We start from the raw sequence: 10,799 nt of genomic DNA on the forward strand, positions 1-10,799 counted from the left end.
CGACCGTGAGCAGCAGGGTTGTGTGCAGATATAGAGGAGATATTTGGGGTTTACCTCAAATGGCTTCCTGTGTGGCTAGAGCTGGGGTCCAAACGCTGTGTGAGACTACGGAGGGCAGTGAAGTTCCCTCCTCCACGAATTTGCAGAATTCCCTTGGAAAGTCACTTGCTTTCTATGGACGTCAGTGCCACTGCAGAGTGGGTTTGAGCTATTATTTTTATTAGCATTAGGTGAGAACAAAAAGGATGTGGGAAGCTTAGCATTCTTGAAATACACCGAGGCTAAGCACTATCTCAATGCAGGAAGGCAGGAGATTGGACTAAAAGGCCCTCAGGATGGGCTGCTCTGCCATAGCTTTAAAATACTCTTGCTGACAACCTGGATTAGGCTCAGAGCTATGACCTTTCAGTCCTAATGAGGCTACCAGCAAGGACGAAATCGGAGGAGCCCGGGGGCTTCAGCAGGAGCTGCGTTTATCATCGCCACCGTGTGGCAACGACTGGCATAGCTACACTGAGGGACCGCAGACTTGCAGCTTGCTCCGTGGGAACTGAATGATTGACTCTCAATGGTGAACAATCGGAAGAGATCTTGAGTGATCCCAGGACAGTGAGTGTTGAAAGAGAGTCACTGTGATCCTTGATAAAGGCAGATGTATCTAAAGTGATTACACAGAGAAATCAAGTGACCACAATTGCAAACTAAAGACAGGTGGCAAGGGTCGCGTGTACAGTACCTTGCTTGCCTGGGAGGTGGCGTGCTCGTGACAGGACTCACCTGGATCTAGATGTGTGAACGCTGCCTGCGGTAACCGGAGAAGGAGCCGCCGTCCTGGGACTGCTCCGCCGTTGTGTCTGTGCGGATAGTTCGGGTGGCTTGAATGGAGTTTAGCATCTCCGGATTGTTACAAACTAGCAGCTTGTTTCCAGGCTGTAATTAAAACTGAACATTCTCCCACATCCAACCTAGACATCCGGGGTAAAATATAGTCAATGTTCTTTAAAATGCTTTGTTGAGCTCTCAAGAGAAAAGGGAGAAACCTATAGCGCCTTCAGGTGAAAAGCAATTAAAAATGGCAGCAGTGAGGGCCAAATAACACGGAGGCTTCCCTGGGAGGAAAGAGGGTTTCCAGGCCCCTCCACAAGGACTCTAGTTTTGGCACCCGCGTGAGCACACAGAGAGAAACCCTGAACTCATAAAGCGGAGATGAAACGGCGACCACCAGCTCATCACCATTTTCCCAGTAAAGCCAGAATGCTTACTGACCAAACCCTGGTCGAAGGGGTGGAAAGAAATGCACCCAGTGATGCATGGAGGAGGAGCCTGATCCGCATGGCAAGTAAAACATCTCCCCAGGCATTTCCAGATGTGGGCCTTCCCAAAAAGCCGCTTGAGGTTGGAAACAGCGCTACCTATGTAGTCTGGAAAGCCCGGGCCAGGAGATTAATATGAAAGTTAGTCCTGAGATGCTAAAATCTCCAGGGTGCCTGATTTATGCAAACTGGAAACTTTCGGAGAGACGTATCCCAAAGCCAGGCCGCGAAGACTTCCACAGATAAGGCCTAAGAGGAGTTCACAGCTCAAAATGACAAAACATAGATTAAAGTCATCAATCCTTCGTGAGAGAATGTTAGGGCACAAAACCAGGAACATCAGAGGCCCTCAAGAGTTAACAGAAAGGACGGGGAGAATGGCTATCATAGGTGGGAATAGAGTGAGGAGTTCCCAGCCCGCCCTGCAAGAACCGGAAATCACTGTGGGAGCAGCCTGAGCAGCAGCGGGGCACAGCATATTCCCAGACAAGTTCAGGGACCCAGTGGGAGCGCTTGGCTATGGACCGTGGTCTTCTCTTCCTGCTGGGAGAGGGTTCGCTTGTATTTGCTCTCTCTTTGTGTATTTTGTCTCTTTCCTCACAGACAAAAATCCTTCGCTTTACCCATAGCACAAAAAAGAAGATGAAAAATATAACCCCTTCTCCTTCTCTTTTACCTCTCCCCAGCCCCTCCCGCACCTGCACCTGCTCTCAATCAACCACAGGCTCCTGATCCGTGACTGACAGCTCGGCTTTCCCACAGGAAACTGCTCTTGCTGTTTGCCTGTCTTCCTGGAACCCTTGCCTGAGAAGAGACAGCAGCTGGGGGAGCCACCAAAGGCAGCAATCAGCCGGCGCAGGACGGCCCCGGGGGGCACAGGAAGTCAGTTAATGAAAGGGTGGCAGCCAGACCGCCTCACATGCCACAGAAAAGCCACTATTTTTACTCCTTGCAAGGTATTTTCCACTTCAAAATTGTTACCATTCTCCCCTTGATACATCTCTGACTTCCATTAAGGGCCGGGGATTTAGCTCAGTGGTTCCGCCTCCTGCCTTATAAGCGCAAGGACCCGAGTTCGATCCCTGGTACCAAGAAAAAAAAAAGAATTACATTCACATCTCTGGCTTCCCAATTAGGCTTCCAGCTTGCTTTCTTCCCATTTCAAACCAAAATTCTTTCTCAAGAGATATCTCTCCAAAAGGGGTTTATGAGGATGGAGCACAGGGAGTCACTGCAAACACACACAGCCCGGCGCCTCCGCATCTCACCCACATCCGAGCCCCTGTGGATCGCTCGCAGTGCTGTTCGGAGAAGATTCCTCCTGGGCCCCGCCAGTCCTCTGTGCGGTCTCCTGGACCACAGTGGATGTGTTCGTTTTCCCCTTTTCATGGAATGTTAGAAGTTCGTGGACACATGGAAAGACCCAGGCTGTGGAGAGATCATCGGGTTACTGAGGGAGGCAGAGGTGAAGGGCTGAGGGGGGAATGGCTCTTGAGGAAACAGGAAGCGATGTGTGGGAGGGAAGAGCACAGGCAAAGAGGGAGAGAATGGGAGGTGGCTATGGGCTACACCCAGGGCCGTGGTCGGAGTGATACGCAGCAAATATGACAAGGAAAGACGTGAGAAAGAAAAAATAACAGTAAGTTGGCTGGGGTCAGAGGGTGGAGCATACAAGAATTAGAAAGCCGTTCTGTGGCCATAACCAAAATCACAGTCATTCATTGAGCATCTATTAAGTGCTAACATCTACAGAGCTACGAGCGCACGGCGCTATCTCCAAACTCCCTCTGGGAATTCAGAGCAAACCTCTCGGCACGAAACACTTGGGGAGCATTCGTGCATCTGAGACAGGAGTACTGTACCCTGAGACACAGGCCAAGGGCTTTGGGGAGCCAGAGGCCAGGGAGAAGGAAGTCACGGTGAGAGGGTGGCCGGGTTCAGGTCACTGCAGGCGGAGGTGAATGCGGACCGGGTCCGGGAGTGAAGAAGGGCCCTGTTCAGGGAGGCAGCCAGAGTGCTTGGCACGCTGGTAAATAGTTCACAACCAGCGGGGATGGGCGAAGCGCTGGTTTGCAACACTGGAAGATTTCTGTCATAAATGCTTCCACCGTGGCCAGTTTCAGAGGAGCAAGCTGACAGCCAGCCTGCAGCGACTCCGGAGATTTAGCAGCTGACTCTTGGGAGCAGCTAGAGGCTGCCCCGCCTCACCCCGCTGCCGAGGCTGAAGGTGTGGGCGCTCAGGTGACCGGTAAGAATGGCGTCTCTCGTCCCAGTGAGAGATTGCTCCAGGGCAGGGGCTGCTTCAAAGCCCAGAAGAGAGTTTTTCTAGAGTAAATGGAGAAGTCAGGCTCTAGGCCTCAAGCTCCTATGCAATGACAACAACTCTACTGTGAATGTGTGGATGTCCAAACAATATGTACCACTTCAGCAGCTTAGAGGCCCCACACAAAGCAGTAGTTCCTTTGCTATCCAAGTTGAACTCTAACTTCCGATTCTGCGCCGTCCTTGCTGCCTTTTTCATAGTCACCTACTGCCCCCTGCTGGCCAGAGGGACGTAGCACTGAAGCACGAATGGCACCTCCACCGCAGAAGGCTAGGCGGCTGGAACTTGCGCTCCTTTGGACGCTGGTGTTGCTGAAGCTTGTCCAAACAGAGGCCAAAAGAATTGAAGCGAAGCTTCTCAAAAGAAGTACAAATCGCTGATAAGTGTATGAAAAAGTGTTTGACGTCTTTAGCCATTAGGGAAATGCAAATCAGAACTACACCGATTCTATCTCACCCTGGAAATGGCTATCACCAAGAGAACAGGAAACTAAACGCTGGAGAGGTTGAGGGAAGAGGAGGTGGGGGAGGAACCGGCTGGTGGGGATGCAGACTGGTGCAGCCACTGTGTAAATCAATACAGAGGTTTCTCAGAAAGCTAAAGATGCAACTGCCGTACCACCCAGCTATCCCACTTCTCAGTACAGACCTGAGCCAGTGACAGCTGCATACCCTTGTTTGTCGTGGCCCAATTTCCAATCGCCAAGACATAGAACCAGCCTAGATGCCCATCTGCAGACGAATGGATAAAGCAAATACACCATATCCATGATGGAGTATTATTCAGCTGTAAAAGAACAAAAATTTGTCATCCCCAAGAAAATGGGTGGATCTGGAGACCACCGTGTTGAGAAAAATCAGCCACAATCGGAAAGACACATATCCCAGGTTCTCCCTAGTGTGGAATCTAAAAATATGACGAGAGAGAGAGAGAGAGAGAGAGAGAGAGAGAGAGAGAGAGAGAGAGAGAGAGAGAGAGAGAGGCTATTAGAGAAGGGAAAGGGATTAAGGACCAGAGAGGGAGTGTGAAGCAGTTATGGGGGCGATGAATATGATCAAAGTGTGTCATGTGCGCTGAAACCAAAACTTGTGAAAATAGGGAGGGTAAGACAAAGGGGTAACGGGGGATAATTAAAGGATATCGTGTGAGTGCAAATCTGCCAAAACGAAGCTCTAATCTGTATAACCAATGTGCATTAATTTTTGGATTTTCTTGTTTTGTTTTGTTTTTTTGGTTTTGGTGTTTTGGTTTTTTTTTGGTACCAGGGATCAAACTCAGGACCTTGCGCTTGCAAGGCAGGCAGCAGAACCATTGAGCTAAATCCCCGGCCCTGAATTAATTATTTAATGGGGGGAAAAGAGAAGCCAGTTTTTAGAAAGTTCAGAGGAATGTGCCCTGTGGCCACTGCAACTCCTGCAGAGGTTCTAGTAATGTCCCCTTTCCCTGTTCCCTACAAGCGAGATACGTTGTTGATGAAAACATGATTGTCCCAAAAACCATAAGGAAAGCCAGAACGCCTGAAATAGCTAAACAAGTTCTTAGACCCGACTCCAACAGCATGACTTATAAAAGAAAAAAAGGTTAGATTTCATCAAAATTAAAAATGTTTAGGGCCAGGGATTTAGCTCAGTGGTTCCGGCACCTACCTTGCAAGCACAAGGTCCCGAGTTCGATCCCTGGTATCAAAAATAAAAAATTTTTTAAAAAAAAAAAATAAAAGTGTTTATTCTGCAATAGATCCTATTAAGAGAGTGAAAAATAAGCCTCACCATATAATAATACAATATAAATATATATTATAAATATAATATAAATACAAATATAATATATTTGCAAGTTATACCCCTGACAAAGGACACATGTCTAGAATTCATAAGAGCTCGGAATACAGTAGTTAAAAAATTAAACCATTCACTTTGAAAGTGGGTGAAAGATATGATGAGATTTTTTTCCCTAAAGAGGATATTCAGATGGCAAATAAGCACATGAAAATATATTCAATGTTATTAAAAATGAAAATGCAAGGGGCCAGGGATTTAGCTCAGTGGTTTCGCTGCCTGCTGCGCAAGTGCAATGACCTGAGTTTGATCCCCAGTACCAAAAAAAAAAAAAAAAGCAAGACCACTGAATTATCACTACACATCTACCAACAAAGCAAAAATTAAAAATGATGACACAGAATACTGAAGTGAAATAAAATGTTACCACCATTCTGGAAAGTAGGTTAGCAGTTTCTTAAAAAAAAAAAAAAACAACAAACAAACAAACCAAAAAAACACTTAGTATACAACCTAGTAATTATTTTCCCTGGTTACTTAACCCACAAAAATGAAAACTTATATCTCCACGAAACTAGATCATGGTAATTCGCGGCAGTTCTATATGTAATAGATAAAAGCTAGAAATAACCCAAAGTGTTTCCAAGAGGTGAATGATTAAACAAACATGCAGCCCAAGAACACCACTCAGCAACACAAGAGCGACAAGCTCTTGCTTCATTCGACACCTTGGATGATTACAAGGAAATTGTGCTAAGTACTCTGGTTGGGGAGAGCAGGTCTCACAAGGTCGCATACTGTGTGATTCCATTTCTCGCACTTTCTGGAAATGACGGGCCCCTTGTGTGGTTGGTTTGCGTGTCTGTCTCCCCCTTCGCTGTCATCGTCATCTTCTAACGCACTGATGATTTGCAGGACTGAGGGCTTTGCAGGGAAGAGCTCGTGGGGCGCCAGGGGGCTCACTTTGTGTCTCAGTCCCTTCCTCAGCTGAGACGCGATACCCACACCCACAAGTTAAAGGAGGAGAGGCTTATTTTAGCTTGCAGTGTGTGGAGGTTTCAGTCCGCAGTGGGCTGGCTCAGAGGCAGGGCAGCCTGGCAGAGGGGGCTTCCTCATGGCAGGGCGATGGGAAGCAGCCATCCACAGAAGAGGGTAACACATCTTCCCAGCAGACTTCACCTCCCACCGCCACGCCCAGCTAGAAACCATCAGTGGACTAACCGGGTATCACTCACCCAGGATGCGGGGTCCCCACCCCATAGCCCAGTCACCTCCCCAAACCCCCACCTGTGAGCGCAGGAGGCTTGGGGACATCTGATAAAGACCATCGCAGTGTCGTCGTCGGTCGTGGTCGGTCGTGGTCGGTCGTGGTTGCGCTGACGCTGGCCTAATCAAAACCTGTCACAGAGCGACAGAGAACAACGCATGTCTGACCCTGTTGTCAGCCCCTTGGCTGGAAGATGAATCACTGGGAACCCGGGTGGAGGAGACCGGCCTTCTCTCCACTGTCTCTGCAGCTCGATGCCTCTATAATTATTCCGAAAGAAAAGCCTGCTTTGGAAAATACAACTAGAAAAAGAAGAGGCTGCCTTTTGACAAGGAGCGTGTGCCTCTCTATGGCCAGATGGCTGCTTCTCCCGAATTCTGAGGGCAGGGACCCAAATCGCTAACTGGACTCCTGAACCCCTTTACTTCCTCCTTGCCCAGTTCTTATTCTCCAGAGCACACACGCCTCGTAGCACACACAAAACTCTGCAGCACTGGATTTGCTGACTTACACATCTGTGCCCTTAGGCCGCAAACCGCGGCCCACCCCCATGCCATCTTTAAAACCAGTGTTGAGCACCGCGCTATGGAGGCTTAGCAGTTGGTGACTGAGCATATTCATTGTTCATTGTAATTAGCCAAAGAACCCATACAGTGGCTCTAGGAGTTTCACAGCTCTACAGGAAATAGTTTGGTGAATGCAAAACACCTACATTTTAGTAACAGGAACGTCTTACTGAGGAGCATTTTCAAGCCTGCGATCCTCAAACTGAGCAATTCCAAAACCGGCCAGCAGGAGGCGAAGAGCGCCTTCGTTTAGAGCTGGACTCTGCCGCTCTGCTGGAGCTGTAGGAGGTGCCCATGTTCCGTTCATCCAAAGCCCGCGTTCACGAGGCTGGCCTTATTCTAAAGCAACAATTGCTTTCACTGTCCCTGCGTTTGTTATTTCACATTCGTGACAAGCGTTGCAAATTCCCCATCTACAATCAGGCTTTAAACATCCATCCTAACAGTGTGACCTTCCTATTCTCTGGCAGCCCCCACGCTATGATTTTTGTTCTAATTGTGGTTTAAAACTTTTTTTTAAAAACATACAAATTACCATCCTAACCACTCGAGGATTGAACTCGGGTCCTTGCGTTTGCAAGGCAGGTGATAGAACCACTGAGCTAAATCCCGGGCCCTAACCTTAGCCGCTTTCAAGACTTAACTGCATCAAGTCTATTCCCAATGTTATGAAGCTGATCTTCAAAACATCAGCTTTAGAATTGAACCCCTATATACATCAGACAGCTCCTCCCTTCCCCTTCCCTCAGCATCTGGTAATCACCATTCTACTTTCTGTTGCTCTGAATCTGACTCCTTAGCCACACCATGCAAGTGGAATCACACCGTATTTTTCTTTTTGTAAGTGACTTATTTCACTTCTCCTAACATCCTTTAAGGTCTACTCAGGTGGTAACATGTCATGGGTTCTTTTTTTCTAGCACTGGGGATTGAATTCAGGGCCTTCTCACTGAGCTACATCCCTAGCCTTTAAAAATTTTTATTCTGAGACAGTCTTGCCAACTAATTAAGTTGCCCAGGCTGGGCTCGAACTTGCGATCCTCTTGCCTGGGGCTCCCACAGAGCTGGATTATAGGCCTGAACCACTGTGATTGGCTAGGGTTTCTTTCTTTTTAAGGCTGAATAATCTTCCATTGTACATATCTACCTCATCTTGTTTTTCCACTCATCCATCAATGGACATTTAATTTGTTTCTTCTTGGTTATTGTGAATAGTGCTGCTATGAACATGGGTGTGTGTGTGCTTTAGCTTCTGGCACTGGGACAAAATACACAACACCTGCAACTTTAAGGAGGAAAGGTTTATTTTGGCTCACAATTTCAGTGGATTCAGTCCATGGTTAGTTAGCTGGCTCTGTTGCCGGAGGGCATGGTGTCTAAAAATTCTAGGCTCTTTCTATCCCACCCAAAGAATTGGCTGGGACAACCAGAGAAAAGATAAACACAACTTTCATTAACATAAAGGAAGATTCAGTGTAAAGGAAGGAAAGAAAAGGGTGAAGAAAAATGAAGTAAAGGAAGAGATACATCCTGCAAGCAGGATGGGCCACTGCCGAAACAGGAAAGAACAGCGAGACTGTAGCAGGGCTGAAGTCCATAGCCACTGCCTTTCATGTCCTTCCAGATCACAACTACTGGGAGTTGTTCTGGCCACACTTTCTGGCCATAATGGACAGGTTGCATCCATTCTGGATCAGGTTACATAGTCACATCCTGTTCCCAGCCTCAACCGGGATCTTTGTAATTGACAGGTACATCTTGTCATCCAGCCAGTCTGCCATTGTCCTCATGGCCTACATCAGCTCCAAGGCAAAAATAGCATGGCAGAATGCATTGTCAAGGAAAGTTGTTCACTGCATGATGGCCAGGAAGAATAAAAGTAAGGAGGAACCGGATGGTGAATACATCCTTCTGATCACCCCCCTGTGGCCTGCCCCTTCAGACAGGCCCCATCTCCAAACATGAGACTTTTGCGGGACACTTTAGGTCTAAACCAACAGTGTGCACTAACGTGTCCTTTTAAACATGGGACCAATACTCATATGCAGATATTTGTGTCTCAGTTTTTAACTCACCCTTTCCTCTTCAGGAGACAATCGACTCCTAGCAATAGAAGAAAGCAAAATCAGACCTATTCCTTTACTGAAAAGTTGCATCTATTTCAATTGTGTTTCTCAAGGCATGACAAGTGAGCCTCTGAATTGCCTGGTGTCTATCTAAAGGGAAGATCTATTGCAGCAGAGGCTTGGGGTGATGGGCAGATTCTACCTACAATGAGGTCCGCTGAGTTTCAAGACATTAATGTTCAAGAACCATGGTGTCGCATTCTCTTGAGAAGACCGTAATTAAGTCTGTCCGCACCAGCCGAGGGAGAGAGATCAAACTGGGCTAAAAGTGATGAACTGCACTGTGAGAATGTGTATAGCAGAAGTGTGGTTGATACTCCTCCCCCCTTTTAATAGGAGGAACAGAATTAAAGCTTCAGAAATATACAAAATTCTGAATGACAGAAGCCAAGCCAGACTTGGCTCTCACACTGCCCCTCAGAGTTCAGATGGTTCTCAGCAATTTTCTCAAGTAGGAACAAAGGTAATTCGCCTATATCTCTAACTTCTGTATAATCCCATAGAGCTACCCTTACCTTTCTCCTTTTTTGACTGTTAGGGATAAAAATTAGTTGTCTGATTTAGTTAATGTCTCAGTTAATAACTCTGTTGTTGGATGTGTAAGTCCTAAGGTATCTAATTTAGCTCATCTGTCCTTCAATATTTTATTATATACAAATAGCAGACGCCAATGAACAGTTCCAACTTCTACCGGAAAATCTCTGTAGCCAGACCCTCAAGTTCATTAGGTATATTATCAGTCTCCCAAGTTAGTACTGGGATAGATTTGAAATAACTCTAACACTACACAGTGTGTAACACAGACACTGCTTTCCTCAGTCTCGTCACCATTTTCTCTGCCACTGCCCGGCCCCAAGGCCAATGCCACATGATCTAAGTCATGCTTACAGTACAAAATACTTTCGCATGCCATGTTCTTCCACACTGTTGTATAAAAATCACACTAAGATGGAGTAGCTTAAAAGAATGACTTTTTATTTCTCACGAGTCCATAGCTGTGCTCAGCCGGGTGGTTCTTTGAATGGTCCTGCCCGGGACAGCTCACACAGGGATACTCATCTGGCAGCTTTATTGGAACTGGAGGGTATAGATACTGGTGCTGGCTATGAGCCTAAGCCCTTTCCTACAGTCTCATCCTTCAGGAGTTCAAACAGGGCTTCCTTACATGGTGGGAGGAGCACTTTTGGAGCCTAATGCAGAGAATCCGCAAGGCCTCTTAAGGACAGCCTCCTAAATTACCAAGTGTCCCCTCTGCCACATCCTATTAGCCAAAGAAAGTCACAGGGCTGGTCCACATTCGGGAGACAGGAAACCGACTCTCCAATCATGGAGGGAAGGGCACGGTCACACTGCAAATGGGCAGGCAGAACAGAAAGAGCAAACGTCTGCTACAGTGGTGCAGGGGAGCATAATGGAAACTGTTTCA

This window comes from Heterocephalus glaber, unplaced genomic scaffold, assembly GCF_053883595.1.
Source record: "Heterocephalus glaber isolate CG9 unplaced genomic scaffold, H.glaber_assembly_v1.0 deba00001550, whole genome shotgun sequence".
In the NCBI taxonomy this organism is placed as follows: Eukaryota; Metazoa; Chordata; class Mammalia; order Rodentia; family Bathyergidae; genus Heterocephalus; species Heterocephalus glaber.